Source organism: Cornus florida, unplaced genomic scaffold (genome assembly GCF_030987335.1).
Source record: "Cornus florida cultivar Cherokee Brave unplaced genomic scaffold, ASM3098733v1 CherokeeBrave_3.0.0_Hap2_Chr10, whole genome shotgun sequence".
Classification (NCBI taxonomy): Eukaryota; Viridiplantae; Streptophyta; class Magnoliopsida; order Cornales; family Cornaceae; genus Cornus; species Cornus florida.
Genome location: NW_026775580.1, coordinates 86,578,663 through 86,594,874, shown reverse-complemented (window position 1 = coordinate 86,594,874; position 16,212 = coordinate 86,578,663).

The window sequence follows — 16,212 nt, the reverse complement described above, 5'->3', positions numbered from 1 at the left end:
CCATTGGAAAGCTAACTTAAAGCTCTTGAAAATGGACTCAAGAATGACCTAATTTGGACTAGAAACGAATGAGATATGGCTGTTCAAAGTCTGCGCAACAAAGCTGTCCTAGAAATTGAAAAGATGCTGAATTTCAAGGAGGTTCAGCAGGCCGAACTTGAATGTTCAGCCAGCCGAAACCCCATGTTCAGCTGGCCGAAATGGCCTATGAAGAAACAAACTCTCGGGAAATGCCTAAGAAAGGCTATCAGCCGACTGACAGAAGTTCTCAACAGATTGATGCACCAGAAAACAGCAAAAACAGGTCTACTGCAGACATGGAAAACTTGGCTCGGTCCATTTCTAATCCTATACATGCATCCCAAGTGTCCCAAAACAGATTTTAAAACATCTCAAGGTGTCATACAACCTCCCATAACATGAAAAATCAATGAAAGTGTGTGTAACATGCTTAAGTGCACAATTTAGCCAAAAAACGTGCAAATTCCAAAAAATGGTTCCAAGGCCTTAATTTAGAATTTTGTGAGTTTGTGAACATACCAACAACCATAATATACATATTGAAATGAGCTACAATGGCTTACGGCCTCATAATATGTCAAATATCCAAAATCATGTTCCAAAGGTCCATAATCACAAAACTACATCAAAATAAGCATGCTAAACATTTTGCATGCATTTAAAAGGTGTGTACATCCATGACATAAGTCCACAACAAACTAGGGATGATGTGCATCCAAGAATAACACTTCTTTACCTGGAAATACAAAATCAACTAGGGTGAGTAATTTGAATTACTCCGTAGAATGAAGCATATGTGTATAACATAAAGTTTCAAAGGCCTTTGCAAGTGTAATATAAGCAACTTCATGTGGATCATGCCTCCTAACGTTTAGGTTTCATGGTGAAACTAAGGGATCATCCTAGACTAACTTGAAGCATTTTAACTAGAATTCACAACACAAGAGTATACTAAGCCAATTCAAGGATATCAAAACCAAAACCACAAGTTACAATTATAAATTGGTTGTCAACTTGGAATTAAATTACAAAATCACATAGTGGAATATCTTGGACATCAAATCCGGTTATGCAAACACAACCAAGACTAAGTAAGTTATTTCAGGCCATTAACCAGCCGGGAGCCACCCAAGTATGCACTATACTGGAGAGAACTCGTACCTCCTGCACTAGAGCCAGACTCTAGCCATGTCAAAGTAATAATGCCCCAAGTATTTCCAAAATCAACAAGGATGTCAACTACTTATACATAAGTATACAATGCACCAATCACTTTCCATGCACAAGGAGGGCTGAAACCACATAGTCCATGTCTTAGGGTTTCAAGACTAATATGGCATGGAAATGTCAAGTTCAAATCATGGATAAGCTTACACTAAAATCATGAGTACAACAAGAATAATCAAATCGTGCAAGTATTGTAAGCCTTAACCATTTAGTCCAATAACCATATAGTATTCCACAAGCCTAAAATGATGTAAATGGCAAGGGAGAAACAAGTATACTACAACTACAATACTATGAAAATAATTGAAGTATAACAATTCACCAATCTATACAACAAGCTTTACAAAACATTAAGTACACATATGCTTTAGGTAGTACACAATTCTAAATCAAGAAAATGAATCTCATACATATACCTACACTAAAACAACATGCATACAATATATATTAACTTCAAAAACACATTAAAACACTAAGGTTATAAACATAAGACGATCGCTACCTCACTAAAGATAAGATTCTCTAGAATCCAAAGTGATACGACGTGAGTATGTGTGCAAAAACATGCACACTTTTAAAAATTGTGTTAATTGGGTATCATCTTTTAAAATTTATATAAAAGCCAATCAACCCTAATACAATGAAGTATAGTGTGTGAAGGGATCGTCCGCAGGGATTAAACACGTATTTGGAATCAACTTTGACCTTTAATGCTTAAGAGATTGCAAAAGAGAGTTGGTTTGGTGATTTAAACTAGAATTTGATTAAAACACTGTAATGTAAATTTAATGTTAAAAAGTATAGTCTAAAAGATTGAAGAGAAACTTAGGGTATAGAACTTACCACTAAGCATATTCCCTAAACCAAATGCATTCAACTAATTAGGGAAAAATCATATGTAATCTAAATATGGCTACAAATTGCAATAAAAAGCATGGACATCAATTTCAAACATGAATTGTCTACTTAATGACAAGTAAACTAAGGTGTAGTGCAATTCACTAAGTCAAAGAATGATCCATCAATTCAATTAACAATTTAAGCACATATTAATCAAGAAGATAATGCAATTTGCAATAATTAGCATGGATATCAAATACAAGTATGGATTTGTGATACCCCTCGGATCCGAGACACGGGTTGATCAGGCCCAGGCCTAAACTCGAGGGAATATCAAACAATTAAAGTATTTTAAAACGAACACAGATGACAAAAAGAACAATAAAGATAGAATAAAACTGAAAGAAACATTAATTATAAAATCCTCCATGTACAACTGAAAATTGAAACTCCAATCCTCCAAAACTTCAAGGTTACAACTTGGGAATCCACTAATGAACCCCTAACCAAAAGTTCAACTGAAACTGAAAACTGAAAATAGATAATGCTAGAAATATCGAGAAAAGTCCTACGTAATCAGATGAAGGTGAGACTGTCCTCGACAAGCACGATCAAGCTCTAAGGCTGGAACCGTCCTGTACCTAAAAAGAATAATAAAGGAGTGGGTCAAACCCACGAGCAAGTTCTAATCTAACTGCAATCCATACAGTGACCCGATACGCAGATACACCGTAGACACCTCACCATATCTATCTAGTCCATACGTATAAATATATCCACACTAAGGGACATTCACTAGTCTATAATAGGGGTCTCAACCTGAATAGAAGGCAACATGCGAATACGCACCCAAAGGTGGGCATGAGTACCTAGACCTAACAGGGTACACCTCAACCTATTATAACCAGCTACGCATACACTGCATATACGCACCCTAACCAACGAGTCTGAGACTCAAGCTCAACTCGTGGTACCATAAACATATATATAAAGTCCGTCCAAATCCAGGGTAAGCAGTTCAACTATTTATTAAACTGACATACAATAAGCCAACTAGTTAGTCACTCAACTTATTAAGTTGATATGACTTAACTACCATCCCTTAATCCAGGAAGTCATCCAACTTGGTTACAACTGGTCTGACTTAGTCACAATTAGGATTCGATATCTTTCAATCCATTCCATTAATCAATTAGGTTAGGTTTATGCGTTTTGAGCTAAACCGTCCCTAATATGTCACCGTCCCATACCGATACATACAATCCTCCATATCCATGTAAATTACAACATATATAACAGTTCAATAATTTACAGACCAAAAACCACCATCCAATACTTGCAGAAGGAATCTTAACAATCTAGCAAATAAAATCCAGTAATAATCCATGTAATTGCATCGGAGAATAAAATATTCTAACAATTAACATCCAACACATGCATAGTTCAAATTTAATAAAACAATGACCCTATCATGTATTTAAAATTAGTTCTATATTAATATTATAGTCCAATAAATCGCTAAATTAAACTAAGCGATCTAGTTCCCTCCATCCGGTAACAAAATACTAAGTCATATACTTATATTGTGTTGTAACCTTTAGCACAGAGCCCCCACTATGCCACAAGTCCAATATATTACTTTAAAAGACTTCATCGTGCATCTAAAATAAATTTAAAATCATTTTATAGCACCCTAAACCATCAGATTAAAATTAATCAACAAATCTCCTTCCAGCCGTTACCTGTACGCAAAGTTGTCAAATAGCGTACTGTTAATTCCATTTAAACTAAGGGGTAAATTTATGCAATTCAAGACCTTAGTTATAAGTTAAAATTATTATTTAACACCCAACTAAAATTTTAAAACTGATTAATAACCCAGATTGCCCAAACAGTGAACATAGTACCTAGAAAAATTTTAAAAAAACTTAAAATAAATCAAAAATAACAAGGGAGCCTGCTCCAGAATTTGGAGCAGGCTCTTTTCCAGCCTAGAGCCGGCTCTAGGACTTCTTAGAGCCGGCTCTACTTTGTTGTGGGAGCCGGCTCCCACTTCTATGGAGCTGGCTCTCACCTCCTTTGAGAGCCCCTGTCCCCGTTGCTTTGTTTCAGTCCGTCCGCTCCTTCTCTGATCAAATTCAACCACTCTGTTGGTCTCTAAAACTAATCTTAGGACTCTTAATTTAGTCTAGAAGCATTCCCCAAGATTGTTTACAATAGTTTTGCAAACAATTACAGAGTTTAATTAAGCCATTTAAACTAGCATAGTTGAAGAACAATACTGAAACTAAATTGCGACATCAGTTTTATCCCAACCCCTCTGTTCTTCCTCCAATTTCAAATTTGAAGTCTTAAATTACATCTAGTATCCAATCAGACCTCGGTTGATTTCAGTAAGATTCAAAATAAAATTAGATCAGTGAGACGTTACGCCAAAACAGAGTCAAGAAAACATACGTGCTATAATTGTTTTGTAAATAAATTTCACAGATAAAACGATCAAGTAAAACATATATAAAACATGCATGGTTCAGTTTAAGGCCAATTAATCTCCTAGAGATGTCCAGGTGCACAGAACACAAATCAAAGGGAAGGAGGAAGATAAGAACTTGCCTGTACAGTTTTATAAACAGAACCTTGTCGCCGTTGTTCTAAGTTTTCCGGCAACCACTGACTACCTTCTAGCCTCCTCTGGTTCTGATCTAATCCACCAAACACCTCCCTTGGTCCTCTCTGTTATTCTCCTTGACAAACCGTTACGATGCTCTGTTCTCTCAACTTCTCTCTTTACAGAACCAAGACTTGTTTTTCTCCAAAACCCTTAACCAACGAAATCACCATATTTATAGACGTACAACCCTAAACCCTAATCCTTGTTTAATTAGAGCCAAAGCCCTAATAGAAACCTTAGTCGGCCCATATACTAAACCTACGTCTAGAGTGTCGGCATTATAAACATACGTAAGTAAAACCTAAAACTATCATTACAAAAATAAAATAAAACAGGGAATACACAAAAACATAATATCATTAACAATTCAATTTAAAATAATTTAATAACAGAAAACAAAACAATTTAATCAATTAATTAAAACAAAAATCAAATTTAAATAACCACGGAAGAAACACACAATTAAAATAACCAATTAATAGAATAACACGCAATTAAACAATTAAATAAAAGATTAAACAATTAAATAAATGTCAGGAATATCCTTTTAAAATTAGGGGTATTACAGGATTGTCTACTTAACTATCATTAAACATGAAATTTAACTACCATTAAACATGAAATTAAACAAAGGGTGTAGTGCAATCCATCAAGTTTAAGCATAATCCATCAAATTAATTACAATTACATCTAGTAATACCATGCATAGCCATCACTAGATTCAAATAACAAAGATATCAAGTGTAGAGATTGATTTTCAATTAATCACATATAAGACAACATGAGATTAATATAGATAATCAATAGGAAGAATTTAATCATAAATACACAAGACTATAGCATCAATTACATATTTATTCCCCAAAAAGATGAAAATACAAGAATTTAGTTTACATCTTAGGGTTCATCCAAACCCTAAGGAGAAGTTTAGCCTAACATGGATAAGGAGGGAAGCATCAAGAAGCCTTCACGATCCATCTTCATGCCTTGGTTTTTCTTCATATTCTTCTTGTTCTAGAAGTGTTCTTGCCTAATCTAGAGAGAGTTTATCTTCTCACTTATCACAACAAAAAGAAATTATCTAAATAATAATAATAAAATTTGAATTCTATTCTTTCTTCTTACCTTAGTCTCTAGCTTTCTAGAGAGATAACTACAACAATATAAAATTATATCTATGTAAAATAAAGCCTATCTAATAAAATGAAATTTATCTCCTAAATGAAGTCTTGGTTCATTGCCTTTATTACAAGCCTTCGGAGGCCAAATATATCACAAAATAAGCCTAGAAGGAATTTAATCCTGCAGCCATAAGGTGATAGGTGCAAATTGGAGAGCTTGGAAAATCAATCCATTGCTGCCAGTATGCTTTGCGGGCGGACGCAGCTTTTGGCGTCCGGACGCAGTGCATTCTTTGGCACTTTTCTGATTTCTTCTGAAATTTGTCCCGATGTTCTAGCTTCACTCCAAAAAGGCTATAATGGACCATTTTTAACCCGTTTGAACTTTATTAACCTGAAATCGACAAAAACATAAATTAGTACTAAACGGAAAAATAAAGATAGATGCAAGGACTAAACTACCCTAACTTAGGTGTTAAAATGTGCAACATTTGAGCACTTATCACACCCCTAAACTTAGATATTGGTAGTCCCTAACAATGAACTATGATATAGAAAGGAAATAACAACTATACAACTAGGAACTAAAAAGCAATAAATGGATAATAATACCGTTTTCGTGGGGAACACGGTTACATTTAGCATATGCAACAAGCTTTTTAAACCCCTAGTGGACGAGTGAAGTCTCGTGAGGGTTTCCAGAAATGGTACCCATAAACATTAAAGGCTCTTTCTTACTTAAGAAGCAACGACACATATCAAACAAGTGCTAAAAGAAGACTACTTCAAGTATGCAAATTTTTGCCATTTATAAGCTATTCTCAACATTTCAACATCATGCAAGTAAAAATGGTCCTCCACACATCAAGCAAGTTAATCATGCAAATTGAATCAATTCTATCATCCATTTGAGTGAATTGACATCAAAATGTGTTGTTATCTTAGCAAATCAAAGTAAAGATCACAACCTTATCCTCAAACTAGCATACAAATATTGTACCGATCATCAAGACATTGAATGAACCTTGTTATTCAATCAAATATTATTTTTTTTATTGATTTCATTTTCTTTCTTTCTTTTCTCTTTTCTTTTGCTTTTCTTTTTGTGGGATCAAAGATAAGAGTATGGTGCAATGTAGTGATCTCTTAAGCTTTCTAAATGATTCATGTACTGAGTGTTAGGTTAATGACTTTCAAACCGGACGGCTTTAGGGCATTAGGTGTAAGGACACCCCTAAGAACTTACAAGCTCAAATCAACTAGGCTACAAATCGAAATAACTCTCATTTTTCATTTCTTTTTTTTTTTTTCTCACCTTTGGTGAGTGCTTTTATTTCTTTTCTTTGTAAGGTCATTTTATCAAGAATGAAAGCTTTCAAGTATACTAGCTCAATTGGGATATAACCAAAACAATAATCAACTAAGCATGTACCCTACAAATTTAATGCTAGTGTGCGCGTGTGCAAGTGTAGAATTCTAGAATCAACTCTCAAAACATTTTCAATAAGCATGATGATCTGGACCACAGGAACAAACATGATATCAAAAATAAAAAATTGCCTCTAAATGGCATCCCAGAGCATACAAAAAGTATTAGACTCTAACAACTTGTCTTTCAAAGGCACTATCTTTAAAAGTTCGAAATCATTGACAAATATATCTCAAATCTTAATCATGCATTTAAAGCTCAACACTTGAGTAGAATGCAACAAAGTCACCTTACCCCCAAACTTAAACCGCACATTGTCCTCAATGTGAAAAGAAAACAATGTAAAAGATGGAAAGAGTATATCGTGATGGCAAAGATTATGAAATTCGGTAATGATCCAATATGAAAGATGTCTCCCCCAAACTTAGATTCAAAAACCTATTTGAATAACTATACTAGCAAACTCATATCAAATATCAAATGGGATATAGATAAGCAAATCAAACATTCTAAGACAATATAGAACAAAATGTAAAGAGGTATGAGATTAAGCCCTTGGTTAAAGATGAAAATATGCATAACTATGCATAAAGGCACAATGATGAAACATATTTTTGAAATTTTCATTTTTTATTAAAGTATGGAAAGAAAAGGGAAATGTATATACAACCTACAAAATCTAATGATAGAAGAGACACCTTGTCTCATATGGGCTAAGTTTAACGTCTCGAGTTAAACGGAATGCTACTTTGATCTAATTTTTATTTTATGAAAGCATTGTATATCCAAAATGGAAGAAATGAAAGAAAAATAAAGAAACAAAAAATATATGAACAAATTGCAAAAGAAAAATAAAGAAGTCAAAATTAAATAAACAATATACACAATTAAAGAAAAATAAAGAAATTAACATGAAAGAAACTAAAATAAAAAATAAAAATAAAAATTATTTTATTTATTTATTTATTATTATTATTTTTAAAACACACAAAGTATGTACAAGTGAAGTAAGATGTAAAGAAATAAAAATGGAAATAAACAAAAAAATAAATAAAATGCAAATGAAAAATAAACATGCATAATAATAATAATAATAATAATAATAATATTTTTATTTTTATTTTTATTATTATTATTATTATTTTAATGATATACAGTAGCGTCCGGATGCGGGGCACCAAAGTTGTGCGTGCTGGGGGGGAGCATGGCACTTCGTGTCCGAATGCAATGATTGGCGTCCGGACACGAAAACTGCAACTTGCTATTTTTTTTAAATGGATGAATGGGGGCTGGGCAGAGCTCTAAAAATTAACTAATTACAAATTTAGACTCCCTTAGGCCCTAGACACCTATAAAAACCATTGTAATAGAAATTGGAGCTTTCACGTGAAAACGCTATTTTTAGGGTCCAAAATTTTCGTGAATTTGGATATTTTGGAGAAAATGCCCAGAATGAGCGCCAAAAATCTTGAAATTGCTAACGAGACTTTAATATCACTAGAGAAACCCATAATGACCATTGTAACATAAATCAAGATGATTCCGTAAAAGTGCAAGTTTTGGGGTCATATTTAGTTATTTTTTATCGAAGGCCCAAAATGCATGAAATTTGGAAATGAAACAGAATAGAATTATCTAGACGATGCAAGATGGTAAAGTTTTGATGAAATAAAGAGAAAATAGAGTTTTGAAACTCTATGCAGCTAGGTTTAACGTCTCTAGATGACGTGGAAATGCTTTCAATCTTCAAAGTATATTGAATCACTAAGAGGACGGCTTCCACATCTCGTTGAATAGTTTGTCCATCGATGTAAGGCTTCAACCTTTGGCCATTTACCTTAAGGATTCTCTCATCCTTTAAGCACTTAATCTCTACCGCCCCAAAATGTGATACGGAGATGATTTCATAAGGGCCATCCCATTTGGTTCGAAGCTTTCCAGGAAAGAACTTGAGTCTAGAGTTGAAAAGCCATACTTTTTGCCCAGACTCAAAGGATTTTTTCACAATATGTTTATCATGAAAAGCTTTTGTCCTAGCCTTATATATTTTTGCATTATCATATGTAACATTTCTCAATTCCTCTGACTCATTCAATTGGAGTAAACGGTTCTCACCGACCTTGTCAAGATCGAAATTTAGCCTTTTTAAGGCCCACAAAGCTTTGTGTTCTTGCTCAACCGGAAGGTCACAAGGCTTCTCATAAACAAGTCTATAAGGAAACATGCCTATTGGATTCTTATAAGCCGTCCGATAAGCCCACAAAGCATCATTCAATTTCCTTGACCAATCTTTGTGGTCCAGATTAACTGTCTTTTCAAGAATGTGTTTGACTTCCCTATTTGAAACCTCGACTTGCCCACTTGTTTGAGGACAGTAGGGAGTGGCAACTTTGTGAGTGACGGAGTATTTTAAAAAGAGTTGCTTCAAAAAGCGATTGCAAAAAATGTTTCCCTCCGTCACTTATATTTACCCTTGGCATACCAAAACGAGTAAAGATATTTGATTTCACAAATACAATGACCACGGAATAATCATTCATTTTGGTAACACAAGCCTCAACCCACTTAGAAACATAGTCTAAGGCGAGAAGAATGTATTGCAAGCCATAAGACATTGGGAATGGTTCCATGAAGTCTATGCCCCAAACATCGCAGATTTCCACAATTAAGACTGAAGTTAAGGGCATCATGTCTTTCTTTGACATTGATTCCAACTTTTGGCACTAGATACACACCTTGTAAAAGTTATAGGCATCTCGATGGATAGTGGGCCAAAAGAGCCCACTTTGAAAAACTTTTAAAGCGGTCTTCTTTCCACTAAAATGCCCACCACATGCAAGGGTATGCCAAAATACGAGAATGCTCAGAATTTCACTTTCTGGCACACATCTCCGTATTATTTGATTTGGGCAATAACGAAACAAAATTAGATCCTCCCAACAATACTTTCGGATATTAGCAAAGAATCGGTCATTTTCTTGTTTTGACCAATTAATGGGAATTTTGCCAATTGCAAGATAATTTACAATGTTGGCAAACCAAGGCAAATTCCCGTTTGAAATATGAAAGAGTTGCCCATCTGAAAAAGTTTCACGAATTGGAAGATTTGGAGAGGATTCAATTATTAATCTTGAGAGGTGGTTGGCAACGACATTGTCGGAACCTTTCTTGTCCTTGATTTCGAAATCAAACTCTTAGAGGAGTAGAATCTATCTAATCAAGCGAGGTTTGGTTTCCTTTTTCATTAACAAATGCCTTAGAGCAGCATGATCAGAAAACACAATGATCTTGGATCCTAAGAGATATGATCGAAATTTATTAAGGGTATATACTCCGACAAGTAACTCTTTCTCGGTAGTAGGGTAATTCAATTGAGCTCCCAATAAGGTTTTGCTTGCATAATATATGGCACATGGAAGCTTGCCCACCCTTTGTCCTAAAACGGCACTCATTGCAAAGTCGGAAGCATCACACATGATCTCAAGTGGTAATGACCAATTTGGAGGTTGCATGATGGGAGCAGATGAGAGGTTAGTTTAAAGTTGATGAAAATCGTCTAGGCATGATTGATAAAAAAGAAACGGTGTCTCCTTGGCAAGAAGATTGCACAAGGGTCTAGCAATTTTGCTAAAGTCTTTGATGAAACGGCGATAAAAACCGGCTTGACATGGAAATGAGCGAATTTCTCTCACCTTTGAAGGTGGAGGAAATTCAAAAATAAACTCAACTTTTGCCTTGTCTACTTCGATTCCTCTTTTAGAAATAATGTGACCAAGCACAATCTCTTCTTGAACCATGAAATGGCTCTTTTGCCAACTTAGAACAAGATTTGTCTCACAACATCTTTGAAGCACTTTTAAGAAATTTTGGAGACACGAATCAAAGGATGACCCAAAGACTGAAAAGTAATCCATGAAGACTTCTAAGTATTTCTCCACCATGCCCGAGAATATCAACATCATACACCTTTGGAATGTGGCAGGAGCATTGCATAATCGAAAAGGCATCCGTTGGTATACAAATATACCAAATGGACATATGAAGGTGGTATTTTCTTGGTCGAGAGGGTCGAGGGCACTTGATTGTACCATGAGTAGCCATTAAGAAACAATAGTATTGTTGCTCGACCAATCTTTCCAAGATTTGGTCAATGAAGGGCAACGAAAAATGATCCTTCCTAGTGGCGGAATTAAGCTTACGGTAATCAATGCATACACTCCAAGAAGTGGCAGTGCGTTTCGAAATTAGATCACCCTCAACATTCTCCACAACCATAATTCCTGACTTTTTGGGAACTACTTGTGTTAGGCTAACCCACTTGTTACCCAGTAAATGACTCTAGAGGGGGGGGGTGAATAGAGTCTAAGTAAAACGATACCAAATATTTCGATTCAAAGATTATATAAGATAGACAATAAATGAATTTATTTGAAAGCATGTCAATAGATAAGCAGTATATGTAATAATATTTGAATAATAAAGTAAAAGGGTAGAGAGAAAAAAAAACAAACTCAAAACACCAAGCTTTGGCGAGGTTCTGAAACTCCTACTCCTCGGCTGAAGATCCCTCTTAAGACTTCCCAAAAACCCAATAAGGCTTCTCCTTAAAGGTGGAGAACAAACCGGTGCAAGAAGCACACCGCTTCTAAATCTTCTTGCTAAGAGAACAATCCTCTTTTAGACTTCTGCTGGTTTACTCCAACCCTTTCAAAGATATTTTAAAATAATGGTAAGAGAAAACTCTTAGATTTGATGCGCAGATCAAGGCTCACAAACCTATGGCAAATATAGAATATAACACAAAGGTTAAAGCTCAAATGATGTGTATGAAACAATGATCTATGTAAGTTCCTTTTTCAATCACAAGGTTTTTCTCTCTGATATATATTGCACGTTTAATATGAAAACCTTTGAAGATATTATATAGAGGTTTAAAAAACATTGAATTAGGTTTCAAAACTTGACAAAAATATTGTTTCAGCAAAAAATTATCCTAAATTTTTTGCCCATCTGATCAAACATATGGTCCATCTGCGCGGTCATTTGAGGTCAAGTGATCGAACACATGCTTTATTTGTTCGGACATTTAAAGTAACTGACCGGTAAGATTGACAATGTGATCTATAGGATGAGATCATATTTCCCCGCACTTTTAAGATTTGCACCCATCTGATCGATTATATCAATGATCTGATCGATCATATAAAAACTTTCAGTTTTTCCAAACTTACTGTTTTCTCCATCTTATCGTTAATATGGAGTGATCTGTTCATTCACATGTAATCATCTGATCGGTTATATGAGCAAAGTGATTGGTTATATGATAATTTTTGAAACCTTCAAAACTCACTGTTATAAGCATCTTATTGTTAATATGAAGTGATCTGTTCGATCACTTGAGATCATCTGATCGGTTATATACCTGAAGTGATCAGTCACATCATATAAACTTTGTCATTTTAATAAGGCTATTTGATCGGTTATATTGAGCAACTGTTCGGCCAGTTTAAGTGACAAGTTAGGGTTTGTATGATGAATGAAATGCATTTCAAGCTTTAAACCAAAGTGCTATAATCTATTTGCCTTACATTTAATCTCCTCTCACCATTTCTAAGCTACCCCTGTGGATGGAAGAGAGGCTTTCCATTTGTCATCCCTTCTTTGATGAATCCAAGCCTTTGTTCTTTATTTGTGCTTGTGCTCCTTCTTAACTGCATCTCAAATAGGGATATGTTAAAAGCACTTATTATCTTTATTTGTTATCATTAAAATAATAAGAGGTGGTTTAAGGCCACATGTGCCAACAATCTCTCCCTTTTGATGATGACAAACAATAAATCAGTTTAAGCATATAAGCATGATTTAAGAATACATATATTTAATAAAAGCTCCCTCTTAATTCATGCATCACCTTTATAGCAAAAATATATATGTATTTTTCTCTCCCTTGTTTACATCATTAAAAGGGAAGATATACAATACAATATAATGGAGATAGCTTACCTGAGAGCCTTACATAATGCCAAAAGTGATTAGATAAAGAGATAAGTGTCAACCTTTTTGGCCTACATTAGAGAGATTTCTGGAAGGGAAGGGCTGGAACTTGTCAGCTATTGCTTTGAGCATATCCTTCATTTGCTCGAACTGAATGTTGTTGACTGTCGTGCACCTATCAATTAGCTCGTAGACATTGTTGGCCCTTTCCTTGACAATTTGGAGGTCAACAACTTGTTGATCATTGCTCTCTGTGATGGAAGTACCTGCTGCACCTACTCTTTGCTCAAGAGCAGTAACCCTATTTAATAGGGACTCAATAGTTGCTTGAATTTGGTCCATTCGAGCAGTGGTTTTAGTACGTTGAGATTTTAACAGTTCAATGATTAGATCAGTGGCTGGGATGGGAAGAGGGTGTTGGAGGGAGGAAAAAGATCATTATAGTTATCCATGCCAAAAGTGGCATCCTGTTGAAAGGAGAAGGATGGTTGATTTTGAGTGGAGGAAGGTGCAGGAGGGTGAGCAGAGTTCCAAATCCATTCCCCACTATCTTTGTTGGCATCCATTTTCTTTAAGAGGGTGACACTAAGACGGTCATCATCAATAACATCTCTTTTCTTAATTTCAGAATCAAGTGGCACATTGAAGTGTTTCAAAATTTAGGTAAGCATTATGCCATAAGGTAGGGAGGGAGGACTCTCGCGTATGTAATGTAATCTTGCTCCCCACTCCAACAATATATTCACACACACATTTACAGATTTACTCCGTATATATTTAGGAAGAAAAGAGATAATCTTGCTCCCGACTTAATTTAATTTAATTTAATTTTTATTTGATTACACTTAATTTAATTTTTTTTGACTTAATTTAATTTAATTTTTTTCGACTTAATTTAATTTAATTTTTATTTGATTACGCTTAATTTAATTTTTATTAAAATAAATAATAAAAAAATGCATACTAATTTTATTGCATATCCTTAACTAAAAAGTATTTGTCCTTGTCCTTGTATGGGAAGGAAAGAGATAATATTGCTCCCGACTGGAAAGAGACTCAGATTTCAAATTTGGAGTAAAGTGTTAAAATAAAAAATAAATAGTACTTGAAGTATAACATTTTATCCCAACACTAATTTTTATTAAACTGTCATAATATTCTTTCTTATTAGATTACACTTAACTTAATTTTTATTAAAATAAATAATAATAAAAAATGCATACTAATTTGATTACATATTATTTATTTGATTTGTATAAATTTATTTTTAAAATTTTAAATTAATTATTTAACTAAAAATCTCAAGTAGAAAATTTTAAATTGTTTAAGTAATTTCTTTTTTTTTTATTAATATATTGCATGAAAAAAAAAAAGTTATTTTTTAACTAAGTAATTTATTAATTCTTTAAAACAATATTTACGGGCTTGAATTTCTAGACACGGGAAGCAACTCAATCATTCCGACAACACTTACATTTGTAATATTTTAAAAAATTTTGAAAGATAATTTTTAAATATTAATAGTGAATATTTATTTAATAAAGTCTTTTTTCGATTAACTGTACTAAGATTAAATAACATGTTATCGTATATTTTTATACTAATTTTTTTTGTTAATAAACGGTTCAAGCTCTCGCTATTACCTAACTCAACCTTCGCCTTGTTTTTTGTTTCAGAATTCAGACGGATTGTGTAAAACATAAGACGTTATACATGGCACATGTCGAAATTAAAGTATGTTAGAATATCAAACCAATTAAAATCTAATTTAGAATATAAAAATATATATTTAATATTTTTTATTTTTACTCTTTCCTGCTCCACTTCACTTCAAGTTGCCACCTTATTTGTTCAAACGGACCTTGGGCAATGAGTCCAGAGCTGGTAAATATCTTGTCATGGGCCAAGGTATATACAAAAAACTAGCCCAATTAATATTCTGGACCCAAAAGATTGGGTCATTACTTGACTAATTGCTGCATAAAAGAACGTTGCGTGTTTGGTTCCAAGACATAGAATAGAATAAAGCGTTGGTTCTACTCATTTATTTATTTATTTATTTTTGTAATAACGTTCAAAAAATCTCAAATTTTAAGTCCAAAAATCGCTATCATTTCTTCCCTTCTTTCTCCACCATGCACTGTCGCTTTCACCACCTACATCATTACCACCACCATCTTCCACGAGTGTCGATTGGCTTCCCCAACCCCACCACCCACACTACCACCATTTTAAATATATATATATATATATAAAATAATATTATTAAATTTTAAATTAGTCCAACCAAATAATAATATTATAAACATCATTCAATTCTTATATTTTTGGAAATTTTGTTTTTCTTACATAGATTTATATTTATTATTAAACAAAAAAAATAAAATAAGAATTCTTCTTACATAATTTTTTTGCATGTGTGACAGTTTATTATTAACTGAGCCATGTGACAGTTAGTATTGAATGTAACAAGTGAGCTTGCTCATTTACAAAAAAATTTAAGTTAGGTGAATAGTATTGCATATCCACATATTTACCTATGTCATTTTTTATTCGAATCTGATGTGAATAGGGATGGCTAGGAGGGTGGGTGTACCCTCCCCGTCCAAAACCGCAAAAACGGGAGGACTTTCCATTCCATCCCGACCCCCATTTAACATTTTTACCGCGCGAGTAACCGGCCCGCCCCATTTAAGACCATAATTTATTTATTATTAAAATAGATTTGCTTTTTTTTTTTTTTTTTTTTTTTTTCCCCTCATCTTAAGTTCTTCACTATTGCAACTTTCCTTCTAATCAAATTCATTTGTTACTTTATTAATATATAACATACCCATATGGTTTCTAACTTACCCTTAAACACAAAAATAAATAAATAAAACATAGGGTTCTAATGGAAAATATATATA